The sequence below is a fragment of the Lissotriton helveticus genome, chromosome 7 (assembly GCF_964261635.1).
Source record: "Lissotriton helveticus chromosome 7, aLisHel1.1, whole genome shotgun sequence".
NCBI classification, from domain to species: domain Eukaryota; kingdom Metazoa; phylum Chordata; class Amphibia; order Caudata; family Salamandridae; genus Lissotriton; species Lissotriton helveticus.
This window is the reverse complement of record NC_136068.1, coordinates 545,885,822-545,900,617: the sequence shown is the minus strand read 5'-3', so window position 1 is coordinate 545,900,617 and position 14,796 is coordinate 545,885,822.

Below are 14,796 nucleotides of genomic sequence, written 5' to 3'. Positions count from 1 at the left end.
TGTATGTCTGCAGAAAACAGTTTCCTGTTTGTTTGGCATATGCAGTGACCATTCATAAATCTCAAGGTTTAAGTGTAGATTGTGCTTTAGTGAATATTGGAAGGACTGTGTTTAAAGAAGGTATGGCATATGTTGCTTTGTCTCGAGTCAGAACTTTAGCTGGATTGTACTTGATTGATTTTGATGAGATAAAGGTTTGTGCAGATGCAAATTGTGTATAAGAGTATAATAGGTTAAGAAGAGAATATGCACCCAATGTAGGTCAATAGCCAGTAGTTGAAAAGCGTGTGGTAGGTAGAAAAAGAAGATTTGAGAATATCTGTTGCGAAACTGTAGAGAAAGAAAAAAAACAAGATGAAGTTGCCCTTGCAAGCAAATAGACAAAGTAAAGGACAGTGTTGAAGAGAATGTTGGTTATCGGTTTGAAAATAGTTGTGGTGTTAACTGCTATGCTAATGTAGTTGTTAATGGGGTTTTTTTTCTTGAAAGTTTGCAACAGCAAATTGTAGAAAATCGGGCCAAAAGATTCTGTTCATTTTTTAATTCTGTTTATGAGAAATGTAGTAGTGTTAAAAGTAAAATACAAAGTGTTTCTGATATTCGAAATGTTTTGGACATATGTTCTGGTTGTACTCAGTTCACGCAAAATATTCAGCAAGATTGTCAGGAATTTTTAATGTTTATGCTTGGTGTACTGGAAGATGAAGGTATAGATGTTGGAAACCTTTTTGGCCTTTCTTATGAATGGCATCATGACTGTCGAAATTGTTTGTTTACATGTAGCACTGACATAGACACTGAGAGATTCATATATTTGACTTTACCTGACTGTGAATCAGTGTCTTTTAACAATCTAATTAGAGGAGCAAATCAAAACATGGAGTGTAGTTAATGTAAATCAGAAATTTCATCAACATTACTTCTACAAAGATATGGACAGAATGTTATTTTAATGCTGCAACGTTGTAGAGCTGATGGAAGAAAATTGAAAACTTTAATTAAAAATGTTGTAACTGGTCAATGTTCAATATCAGGAAGAACTTTTGTAGCTGTTGCTATTATTTTTCATGATGGACCTTCTACCACATCTGGACATTACATTGTTTATTTAAAATGTCTGAAAGGTTGGATACATTGTAATGATACTCAATTAGTTTTTAAGCAACGTTTGCCCAAAGAGTTACCAAATTCTTACCTAATATTTTTAAAGGCAAAATTTTAAGATCAAAATTTGTCCTTTAGGATTAGTGCTGTTAAGGTAGATTAGTACAAAAGGGGGTGGTGATGGACGGAGCATCTGAATCAATCAAACACTCACACCCAGTCAAAAGATCTGGGTTGAATCCATCACCGTTCTTTAGCCCACTCTGCCACCCCAGTTCAGACATGGCTATATGCAGTTCAGTCTGACCCTGTGCTTCATGGGAACAGTCCAGCCCGAACTGCCAAGCCATGTCTTCCCTGGACCGGAAACAAGCTTCCGAAGACCGGTTTCGGGCATTCCAGCCGTCTTCAGCCCGGCTTGCTTGAATCCAGTGGCAAAGTGAGCAAGGGACTCACGTCTGAGCATACCCTGCCACACTTATGGCAGCCAAAAGTGGTACAAAAGGGGGTGGTGATGGACGGAGCATCTGAATCAATCAAACACTCACACCCAGTCAAAAGATCTGGGTTGAATCCATCACCGTTCTTTAGCCCACTCTGCCACCCCAGTTCAGACATGGCTATATGCAAATCAGTCTGACCCTGTGCCTCATGGGAACAGTCCAGCCCGAACTGCCAAGCCATGTCTTCCCTGGACCGGAAACAAGCTTCCGAAGACCGGTTTCTGGCATTCCAGCCGTCTTCAGCCCGGCTTGCTTGAATCCAGTGGCAAGGTGAGCAAGGGACTCACGTCTGAGCATACCCTGCCACACTTATGGCGGCCAAAAGTGGTACAAAAGGGGGTGGTGATGGACGGAGCATCTGAATCAATCAAACACTCACACCCAGTCAAAAGATCTGGGTTGAATCCATCACCGTTCTTTAGCCCACTCTGCCACCCCAGTTCAGACATGGCTATATGCAAATCAGTCTGACCCTGTGCCTCATGGGAACAGTCCAGCCCGAACTGCCAAGCCATGTCTTCCCTGGACCGGAAACAAGCTTCCGAAGACCGGTTTCTGGCATTCCAGCCGTCTTCAGCCCGGCTTGCTTGAATCCAGTGGCAAAGTGGGCAAGGGACTCACGTCTGAGCATACCCTGCCACACTTATGGCGGCCAAAAGCGGTACAAAAGGGGGTGGTGATGGACGGAGCATCTGAATCAATCAAACACTCACACCCAGTCAAAAGATCTGGGTGGAATCCATCACCGTTCTTTAGCCCACTCTGCCACCCCAGTTCAGACATGGCTATATGCAAATCAGTCTGACCCTGTGCCTCATGGGAACAGTCCAGCCCGAACTGCCAAGCCATGTCTTCCCTGGACCGGAAACAAGCTTCCGAAGACCGGTTTCTGGCATTCCAGCCGTCTTCAGCCCGGCTTGCTTGAATGCAGTGGCAAAGTGAGCAAGGGACTCACGTCTGAGCATACCCTGCCACACTTATGGCGGCCAAAAGCGGTACAAAAGGGGGTGGTGATGGACGGAGCATCTGAATCAATCAAACACTCACACCCAGTCAAAAGATCTGGGTTGAATCCATCACCGTTCTTTAGCCCACTCTGCCACCCCAGTTCAGACATGGCTATATGCAAATCAGTCTGACCCTGTGCCTCATGGGAACAGTCCAGCCCGAACTGCCAAGCCATGTCTTCCCTGGACCAGAAACAAGCTTCTGAAGACCGGTTTCTGGCATTCCAGCCGTCTTCAGCCCGGCTTGCGTGAATCCAGTGGCAAAGTGAGCAAGGGACTCACGTCTGAGCATACCCTGCCACACTTATGGCGGCCAAAAGCGGTACAAAAGGGGGTGGTGATGGACAGAGCATCTGAATCAATCAAACACTCACACCCTAAGTGTGGCAGGGTATGCTCAGACGTGAGTCCCTTGTTCACTTGGCCACTGGATTCAAGATAGCCTGGCTGATGAGGATTATGAATCCGAAACCGGTCCCAGGATGCTTGTTTCCGGTCCAGGGAAGACATGGCTTGGCAGTTCGGGCTGCACTGTTCCCATGAGGCACAGGGTCAGACTGATTTGCATATAGCCATGTCTGAACTGGGGTGGCTGAGTGAACTAAAGAATGGTGATGAATTAAACCCAGATCAGTTGACTGGGGGTGAGTGTTTGATTTGTTCAAACGCTTCGTCCATCATCTCCTTTTGTATCGCTTTGTTCGCCCTAAGTGTGGCAGGGTATGCTCAGACGTGAGTCCCTTGTTCACTTGGCCACTGGATTCAATATAGCCTGGCTGATGAGGATTATTAATCCAAAACCGGTCCCAGGATGCTTGTTTCCGGTCCAGGGAAGACATGGCTTGGCAGTTCGGGCTGCACTGTTCCCATAAGGCACAGGGTCAGACTGATTTGCATATAGCCATGTCTGAACTGGGGTGGCTGAGTGAAATAAAGAATGGTGATGGATTAAACCCAGATCAGTTGACTGGGGGTGAGTGTTTGATTTGTTCAAACGCTCCGTCCATCATCTCCTTTTGTATCGCTTTGTTCGCCCTAAGTGTGGCAGGGTATGCTCAGTCGTGAGTCCCTTGTTCACTTGGCCACTGGATTCAAGATAGCCTGGCTGATGAGGATTATGAATCCGAAACCGGTCCCAGGATGCTTGTTTCCGGTCCAGGGAAGACATGGCTTGGCAGTTCGGGCTGCACTGTTCCCATGAGGCACAGAGTCAGACTGATTTGCATATAGCCATGTCTGAACTGGGGTGGCTGAGTGAACTAAAGAATGGTGATGGATTAAACCCAGATCAGTTGACTCGGGGTGAGTGTTTGATTTGTTCAAACGCTCCTTCCATCATCTCCTTTTGTATCGCTTTGTTCGCCCTAAGTGTGGCAGGGTATGCTCAGACGTGAGTCCCTTGTTCACTTGGCCACTGGATTCAAGATAGCCTGGCTGATGAGGATTATGAATCCGAAACCGGTCCCAGGATGCTTGTTTCCGGTCCAGGGAAGACATGGCTTGGCAGTGCGGGCTGCATTGTTCTCATGAGGCACAGGGTCAGACTGATTTGCATATAGCCATGTCTGAACTGGGGTGGCTGAGTGAACTAAAGAATGGTGATGGATTAAACCCAGATCAGTTGACTGGGGGTGAGTGCTTGATTTGTTCAAACGCTCCGTCCATCATTTCCTTTTGTATCGCTTTGTTCGCCCCAAGTGTGGCAGGGTATGCTCAGACGTGAGTCCCTTGTTCACTTGGCCACTCGATTCAAGATAGCCTGGCTGATGAGGATTATGAATCCAAAACCGGTCCCAGGATGCTTGTTTCCGGTCCAGGGAAGACATGGCTTGGCAGTTCGGGCTGCACTGTTCCCATGAGGCACAGGGTCAGACTGATTTGCATATAGCCATGTCTGAACTGGGGTGGCTGAGTGAACTAAAGAATGGTGATGGATTAAACCCAGATCAGGTGACTGGGGGTGAGTGTTTGATTTGTTCAAACGCTCCGTCCATCATCTCCTTTTGTATCGCTTTGTTCGTCCTAAGTGTGGCAGGGTATGCTCAGACGTGAGTCCCTTGTTCACTTGGCCACTGGATTCAAGATAGCCTGGCTGATGAGGATTATGAATCCGAAACCGGTCCCAGGATGCTTGTTTCCGGTCCAGGGAAGACATGGCTTGGCAGTTCGGGCTGCACTGTTCCCATGAGGCACAGGGTCAGACTGATTTGCATATAGCCATGTCTGAACTGGGGTGGCTGAGTGAACTAAAGAATGGTGATGGATTAAACCCAGATCAGTTGACTGGGGGTGAGTGTTTGATTTGTTCAAACGCTCCGTCCATCATCTCCTTTTGTATCGCTTTTTTCGCCCTAAGTGTGGCAGGGTATGCTCAGACCCGAGTCCCTTGTTCACTTGGCCACTGGATTCAAGATAGCCTGGCTGATGAGGATTATGAATCCGAAACCGGTCCCAGGATGCTTGTTTCCAGTCTAGGGAAGACATGGCCTGGCAGTTCGGGCTGCACTGTTCCCACGAGGCACAGGGTCAGACTGATTTGCATATAGCCATGTCTGAACTGGGGTGGCTGAGTGAACTAAAGAATGGTGATGGATTAAACCCAGATCAGTTGACTGGGGGTGAGTGTTTGATTTGTTCAAACGCTCCGTCCATCATCTCCTTTTGTATCGTTAAGGTAGATTAGTCTGGTGTTGTAGAGTATTTTGTAAGTGAGGGTGAGAGTTTGAAGATGATCCTTTTGTTGATATTGAGGCAGTGTAGGTGTTTCAGGTGGTGGGTGATGTGGGTGTGGCCGGGGACATTGATGATCCCTCACGTGGAGGTCTTTTGGATTTTTTGTAGTTGTTGTAGGTGTTTGGCTGAAATTCATGTGTAGAGTGTTTTGCCACAGTGTAGTCTGCTGCTGATGAGGGCCTGTGTCACTGTTCTTCTTTTGGTTAGGATCCACTTGTAAATGTTGCAGAGCATGTGGAGGGTGTTATAGCAGTACGAGGAGATGGTGTAGACTTGGTTACACATGGAGAGGGAGGAGTTGAGGTTGAATCCTATGTTGTGGACATGGTTGGTAGGTGTTGGTACTGTTCACAGTATAGTCAGGTAGCAGGAGTTGTCTGAGGCTGAGGGGGTGGGTCTGAGGATGAGTACCTTCATCTTGGGCCAGTTTGTGTTTAAAGTGCTGCTCTTTATATAGTTGGTGACGTCCTTCATTGTGTCGTGGAGGTTGCTTTTGGTGGTATGTGGCTTCTTGGTGAGAAAGAGGATGAGCTGGGTGTTCTTTGTGTAGGAGATGTTGTTGAAGTTGTGATGGTGGGCTACTTGTGTTATTGTGTCCATGTAGATGTTGAACAACGTCGGACTGATGGATGAGTCCTGGGGGACCCGTAGATAATGTCGGTGGTTTTGGATCAGAAGGCTGGGAGGCGGACGTTCAGGATTACTATTGAACAACTTCCAAACAAAGGACTTCATGCATACTATTCGGCCGAAAGGAAAAGTGTGTGAAACCATTAAGGACTTTTTGCTGTGTATTTTGTCAGCATATATTTGTAAATAGCATTATTTACAGTGTAAGAAAATGAATCATAATGTTTTGTTATTTTATGATTGTTTGCGATGTGTCATATTTACGTAAGAAATTGCTCTTAGAAAAAAACATTTAAGATATGTTTTATTTCTATTTTTTATATTGGTATTGAGAATGTTGACTGGGTTTTTTTAAGATGTCCTTATGGATTGTCTTTTTTTTGCCCGCTGTTATGTGATGAGCACTATTGAACTCACTGTTTGTAGTGAAATGCAATATATTCTGAGAACAGCAAAAAAGGCAAATGAAATGTTTTATAAATTATTTTGTGTTGTAAAATATATATTGTAACTGTGTTTTTTTATATCTTCCACGGGTGATAATTTTATAATATATAATTTTTTTATTATTTATTATGCTTAAGGTAAGTATAAGTAACTGACTCAGCCGTGGCCCGTGGAGGGAGTAGTGGTGGGGTAGGCAGGTGGGGCGGGGGAGGGGCAGGGTGGGGGGTTATAAACAGCGGAATCTGGATGATTGCAGGTAAGTAAACAATTAAATTAATAAAATGAATTTCGTATCCTGCGCCCTGCATCGCAAAATGTGATGCAGGGCACGGAACGAAGGGGCATATTATCAACAAAAGGCGATACATTATCGCCGCTATTATCGGAAGGAAACTGCCAATAAAGCGGCGATAATGGGCTTGATAATAGGGCCTTGGAAATTCCCATAGCAGCCCAGGTTCTGGTGTTAATTTGGGCTGTTATGGGGATTCACAAGGGCCTATTATCAAGCCCTTTATCGCCGCTTTATCAGCAGTTTTCTTGCCGATAAAAGCGGCGATAATCTATTGCGTTTTGTTGATAATATGGCCCGAAATTAGTTTTATTAATGTCATTGTTTACTTACCTGCAATCATCCAGATTCCGTTGTTTATCACTCCTCACCCTGCCCCTCCCCCGCCCCCCCTGCCTGCCCCATTGCAACTCCCTCCACGGGCCGCGGCTGAATGACGCGGTTGCGATCTAGTCATTTACCACAGAGTTGTGGGGAATCCTTGGTGAGACGCACCCTCTCTAACGAATGCGCACTTCACCGAAGACGTTCCGGAGTTCAGACCCGCTTTCAATTGCTCCTTAGACATTCGTGAAGAGAAAGTGGAAATATTTAAGTTAAAGAACGTTGTTTGACAAGTTAGTGAGTAAGTAAACTTACCTGACATTATAGACAATATTGAATGTACTCGATGTATTTTCTCTAACTTAAAACAAGAAACGATAAAATTTGTGTTAAGCAAGGTCTTAAGGGAAAAGAACACATTGAGTAAGCAATAGAAGAAAGACTTTTGAATTAATAAGGAACATTAATGAAAAACACAAGATATTGAAGGATTGACAGAATAGATAACAAGCAACTGCATAAAGAAAAGTTAGTAGAAGAACACAAGGAAATTAATAATATAAAAATTAGACAATAAACTGAGAGGCCTAGGTTAATGAATGTTACGTAATTCTAGGTTATAAGCAGTGAGAAAAATAAAGAACCGTAAGCTACAAGGTTGCAGATAAATACTAGAGGAGAGGCTAGTTCGAAATTGGAAGGGGTAGGTAATTAGTAGGGTTAGACTAAGTTACAGATGAGGAATAGAGATAGAGTAAACACATGAAGTATTCAAAAAGTAGTGTGATAATGATGTCTAAATATACACAGATACACAGTGTTATTCTGGACAATGAATACTATCTTTTCCATTTTAGTACAACACGTTTACTATTTTGGAAAGGGTAAGGTGAATAGACATATTCTACATTTTTTAGTAGTGTATTTTACTATAACAGCCTGAGTCTTTTCATATAGTCATAAGGAGTGACTGCTTTCAAAATTTAAGAAAAGCTAAGAACAAGATATCCTTATAAGTAATTATAGTTGTATAATTTTGCAAAGGACTAAAACTCTACTAATGGAATGTTATTAGATAATCGTATTTATATAGTATTTTTTGTAGGCCAAAATAGGTGAAAACAGTAGTTTTGTATTATATGTTACGAAAAGTGATAAAATTAACTGTTTATATTTTCATACAAGGAGCAAGAACATAAAGGAAAAATCATGGGAAAAGAACAGCCTCATACTCAGGAGATTTTGGATATTACTTTGAGTATAATTGAAGAACTAATCGTATCTGTCACAGGCAATGAGAGTGAAGAAGGGGAAATTAGTGCTGCAGACATGAATTGTGATTTTGAAGACGAAAGCTTTGCTGGAGATTTTCTGGAAGTTTTAAATTATGTTGAAATTTTAGTATAAATTAAATCAGAAACTGCTGACGAGGAAATTGATCTGAATGACATATCTGATGAAGTTGTATTGGAATGTCTGTTAAATTATGAGATGTTACAAGAATACATTTATTGTTGAAAAATAATAAAGGTTTGAGCACTATCTACTAATGTATTTATTGTACTAAAAGTGAAGCAGTTATAGATTCAGTTATATATTCTTTAAATGTTTGTATTGATTTAAAATATGCAAAGTGGGTTTGAGGGTATTGATTGCTTAAAATCCGTATGGAGTATACATACAGTCTTGTATGCAGCTGCAAACTTGTGTTTTATGCCTTCAATTGCCCAGTCTGTATCCTTAGACTTCCTGCAAACACTGTGACACTGCTGTTTTAGTATTGTAGTGGGCCAGTTAGCAGTATGTTCTTTTTCATTGTACCGTAGTAAAACTGAAGCTGTAATAAATTTAGTGATGAACTTTATTTGCAGAAGTATAATGATCCAGTCAGAATCTAGATACTCATGGATTAAAAGAGGCCTTAGTGCATAGGCTGTTTCAAACCTCTATAGACTGTGCATGCACTGTTCTATACACCAGCAAACTTATGTTTTATACGTTCAATTCCTCAATGTGTATCCTAATACTTCCAGCAAACATTCTCACACTACTGTTTCAATATTGTAGTGAGCCATTCAGCAGTATGTGTTTATCTATATACTGTGGTCCAACTGAGGCTGTTATAAATTCAATCAGGTTCTTTCCTTGCAATCTTGTAATCATCCACACACTTTCTAAGTACTCATGCATTAAAATAGGCCTTAGGGCATAGACTGCTTCAAACCCTTATTGACAATGTATGCAGTCTTCTATGCACTTGCAAATTTGTGTTTTATACGTTCAATTTACTAGTTTGTATCGTTACACTTCCAGCAAACACTCTGTCACTGTTGTTTTAGTTTTGTAGTGACTCATTCATCGGTATGTAGTAATACTATCACTACATTAAAACACTAATGGGCACATATACAATAACTGGCATATCCCCAGGAATATGTCAGTTATTGTGCTCCGTGACACCATCACCATGGATGTGCCGTATTTACAATGCGGTGTACCATGGGACAAAAATGGCACATATATGTGATGTATCTGTGCTGTAAAGGTGGTGCATTGTTTGAGTAATGTTGGAAGTGCAACGTATCTCCAGCAATGGTCTGGGGGCCCTATGCTCAGACTGCTGTGTCAATCCTTACACCTGCTTCAAGGTAGTGCAGGGTTTTGACACAGCATGAGCGCAAAAGTGATGTCATGAGTGATGTCACTGACCATGTCATGAGTGATGTAATATGTGACGTCATCAGCAGTGCATTGCTGGCGCGCGAGGTATAGATAGCTGAACTAACTATAACGAGGGAATTTCAATGGTTTTGTATGAGAGAAATGTCCAGCTAACTATAACATGGGTGAAACCTATGGTTTTTTCAGTGTATATATATATATATATAAAAGCCAAGTCCTCAGCACTGCAAACATTCAGCCACAGCAACAGAAGACACGGACCCCAGGCTGCAGTCAGGTAGATTTTATTTTCCTCTCAGGCATATATATATTACCTACTAGCAGTTGCCAGTAGGTAGTTATAGTTAGGACCTATTTTCCATAGGAAATCCGCAACATTCTATTTGGAATAACTTTGGCGCTGGTTGACGAATCTTAGCGAAATTTTCAAAACTTCGCGCTCCGGTCCGCTCCTATCCTGAAACTCTTGGGGTGATTCGTGAAGCGGGTGCTGAGAAAAAAGGGGGGTCCCAAAATGCAATTTTCCATAGGAAATATTCATCACGGCTACAACCAGAACGGCTGAACGGAATTACACCAAATTTGGCAAAGTGGTATTCCTTGGTTCAGACACGTGCCTTTTGCTTAAATGGTGTAAATCCGTTAAGTAGTTTCTGAGAACATTAGAATTAAAAACACATATATATCTATGACCTAGGTGGATCCGCGCATCTTGTGCCTACTCTACGCGCACCGTCCTGATCACGCGCTGAATGCTAATTTGCTGTAAAGTGGTTGTTTATATTCGAAACCAGGAATTGTTGGCAGCCATTTTGTGACTCGGTAGAACCGAGGATCTAGAAAATAGTGGGACAAGTGTTGAACACGTATAAATGGGGCATGTAAGACATATTTTGATTATCTAGACCTGCTTAGGGGGTCCCAAAAGGACATCTAGGGTCCCCAAACTTTTTTTGGGGGGTCAAACGGAGAAATGTGCATTGGGTGCATGGATCCGCCGTAATAAAAATAAAAACAAAGCAGGGCTCCTGTGCTTGTTTAAAATATAGCTACGTGGGAGGGCCAAATCCCGGGGTCTAAAATATTACATTTGATGAGGGTTACAAGGGGCTCTGTAGCCCGGGGACAGCCATTCCTTGGTGCTAGAAAATAAATGGATGAGGGAGCTCAAAGGTCCGTCTAAGCCCCGGTATTACCACCCTCTGTGTATTTTCATACTTTGGGAGGGGGGCCGCGTGGTCTCCATTCTGGAGCAGTTGAAAGCCTTGGGGAATACCACTCCCCAGGAGCGGCTCCAGCTGTGTCTAGGGGTGCTTACCCTCTGGACACTGCAGTTTGCTATGGCAGGGCGGGAGTCGAGGTTTCCCGCTGTGTCATTGGAAGCTTGAGGGCATATTAACAAGTGCCATTTTGCTGCAATTAAAAAAAAAGCCAAAAATACGGTGAAAATGATATCGCCCTATTTACTTCGTGACGCTAAGATGCATTAATGCATGTTAGCAGCCGGTTTGCTAAGGGCTCGGCTCGTATCTCCAATGAGTTGCAATGTAGGTGTTCTCAGTGGCAAAGTAGGTGTTTCTAGGAGAATATAAAAAGGAAGAGGGAGGTTTGACAACAGCGTTGTATTTACAAGGCGGCCCTGGATTTGAGGACCGATAGGAAAACTCTTGCTAACTGCGGTTTATGTTGGATCCTAACATCTGTTCTGAAGTAGACTTATGCATGTTTAATATGCAAGGTGGATTGATATGTTGAGTCCACACTCCTATATTAATAAGCTTTTGACTTGCGAACATAAATTATCGTTGTATTTCTTGCGATATTGGGGGCATATTTACAAGGACAGCATTAAAATTATCGTCACTTTAGCGTTAGGAAAGTGTCATTAAAGCAGCCATGATGGCTTAATAATACGCTTTTGAGAATTTGTGAGAATTCTAATAGAAGCCCAGGTTTACACCAGAACATGTTAACGCTGTTCTTGATAATATGCCCCCAACTTTGCTATGGCAGGGCAAGAGCCTTGTCTCTCAGTCTGGCATTGCAAACAGCAATGTTGAAAACATCTATCTGTTAGATAATAAATGATTTTGAAGTCCATTATCGCAGTTTAGTTGTAGTTTGCTGCTGTTAAAGCGGCGACAATTTTAATGCCGTCCTTGTAAATGCGCCCCTAAGTTTTGTAATGTGGAGAATCCCAACTCCCATATAAATAGGCACGAAGTATTTAGTGAAGTGCATTGTGAATCGTGAAGCAACACTGTCTAATTGTGATCGATAAAGAATTCGAAGAGTTGTGTACTTCTTTTGCTCGTAATGTACATAGGGGCAGATTTACAAGTCCCTTGCACCACTATTGCATCACTTTTAACATGGGAAAAGTGACACGAAAGTGGCGCAAGGGGCTTGTAAATCTGCTACGCAGTGTTCTGTCTTACTTTGCTTTCCTCTCTGTCATGTAGAGGATCCTGGGTAAATAGAACCGTTTCTGTATAGCCAGTACCTTTCAACCCTACCCCCAAACTGCTTACTGCCTGTTACCATAGTAACAGTTCATGGAACACTTAAGTGAGCACGCAGGTTACAAGTTCACCACACTATGGGGCCCATTAGGATTTCTGGCAGATCGCCACCGCCATGCGGGCGGTGGCAATCCGCCAGACATCCATACCCGCCCGCCACCCATTTCCCCCCGCCATATTACTGTGGCGGGGGGACCGTGGCGGACGGAAACACCGTCCGCCGCTTTTCCGCCCGGTCGCCTTGTGGCCGGGGCGGAAAACGTTTAATATGGTGGCGGTGTCTATCAGACACCGCCAGCCATATTACAGTGGGCAGAAACAGATGCCTTTTCGTGGTGGCGATGCCGCCCCGGAAAGGCATGCGGTCTTCACTTTGGGGGCCCCCTGCGGGGCCCCAAAGTGAAAGCGAGGTGGGGGGTGCACATGGGGGGTACCTGTGGTACCCCCCACCCTTTGGTGCCTGCCGCTTTATGTATGCAAATGCCTACATGCATTTTTAGCATTGTGGCGGGCGGTGCTGAATTGTGGCCCCACGGGGCCCCCAAATTCCGATAGGATGGCGGGTGGACTAAGTCTGCCCTTCATCCTAATGACCCCCTAAGTTGCTAATCGAAACAGTTCCTGTGCTGGAGTTTTTAACATTTTCCATAGGAACCATTAATGTCAGCTACAGAGTCTGGTAAAGAGCTGTAAAGAGTTAGCCTCAGTATTATACTTCTATTTTTAATTGTTTAATGTTTTCTAAGCATATGATTATCACACTAAATAAAAGTGAAATGTAGTTAGAAAAAGAAGATGTATATACTTTTTTTGTTAACTTTTGTTAAAACAACAATAAATAACTAGAAACGTAACTTTAAGATAACAATATAATAAATAATTAGAAAAAAACTTTAACATAACAATATAATAAACAATATGTGAGATGGACTCCAATGGAAGGAGGGTAGGTAACCTGCAAAACAAAAATGAAAATAAGTGTTTAAAATTAGATCGATATAACTGAATGAGGTCAAAGATCACAAATGAAGGTAACACTTGGCAATATTAGTTAATTTGCACATCTGCAGTGTGCCTGATACATTGCACCTCTCTTATAGGCTCGTGTGGAAGAGGTGTCTGTATGGAAGTACCTATTACGTCAGATTTACAGTATGGACTAGAGGTCTTTAAAATGATTCAGAGATGAGAAAGAATTAGGTGAGACATCATGTCGTTATGCAGGACAATATTGATTATTTCCAACGCATTTAATCAGAGGTATTGTGTATCTAGGCTGCTCTGCTTACCTTGTGTAAACACTGTGACGAACAGAGTTCACAACTTGAACTCCGCTTTGGTTCTACACTGCAGACTATTAAATTCAGCCTTGGTTTTTTTTATCGGCAGAGTGGACAGCAGCGTCCATAACTTTAAAAGAGAAGGAGAAACAATGTGAGGGAGAGTGAGAGAGAGAAAGAGTCAAAAAATTACATTGAAAGTGTGAGAGAGAGAAAGTAATAGATGGAGCAGTTAATACTGGAGAAAATCTTCGCAGCTCACCTTTTTGCCTCCATTGTGTGTCTAAGCACGTGCTGGTTCATAGTGCACCCTCAAGTTTAGTGATCTGAAAGATAGTATAGAGTTAGTAATAGCATAGTACATATAACTGCACAAGTATATGTTTACCTTATGTCTTTGTAAAGACAGGATACTGTATTTCATCAACTTCCACTGTAAGGAGGTGTCTGTGCGCTGTTTTTCTTCCAAAGTACTATACCCCATGCACTCCCACTGCATAGTGGTGAGTTCTCATTACTGCGTACCGAGACTGCTGCACCTCATTGACTCCCAGAGTCCGGAGGTGAGTGCTTTTTCTTGCGCACTCAGGGGCAGAATTACAAGCTCCTTGCGCCACTTTTCCATGTTAAAAGTGACACAAAAGTGCCGCAAGGGGCTTGTAAATCCGCCCCTCAGACTATTGTAACCTATCTATTCTCATTGCTCAGAGGTAATTGTACATTCCTACACAGTCAAGCTGCTGCACACTACCCACTCTCTCCATCCACAGATGACTTGTTGTTTTTTTTTCAGAAACAAGCTTCTTTGCTCACCTTGTGCCATTGGGGTGATTCAAAGAGGGTGCACCAAGTGTCGAAGCAGTCTTCTCAGACGTTGTCATGGTGGCCATTCATCATCGCAGAATATACGAACGTTGAGCTTTGGAGGTGCTGGGGGGACACCAATTTGTGAAACATAACCTATAAGATAAAAAGGAAGTTAACATTGTGCTTCATTTCTTTATCAAAGGAGAAAGGAAGTGAGAGAGTGACTGAAAAGAATATTCGCAGCTCACCTTTCTGTCACCGATGTGTCTTTCCCCATGTGCCGGGACATAATGTACCCTGAATCTCTACATCTAAAAGATAGTAAAAGAACATTTTTATGATTAGTAATTGTTACTATCTTAATGTGGAGTAGAATAACATCGCCCTTTCACACACCTTCCCTCCTGCATTTAAAAAACAACTATTTGTACAGTTCCAACTTGTTTAATAGGCTTCGATTTTTGA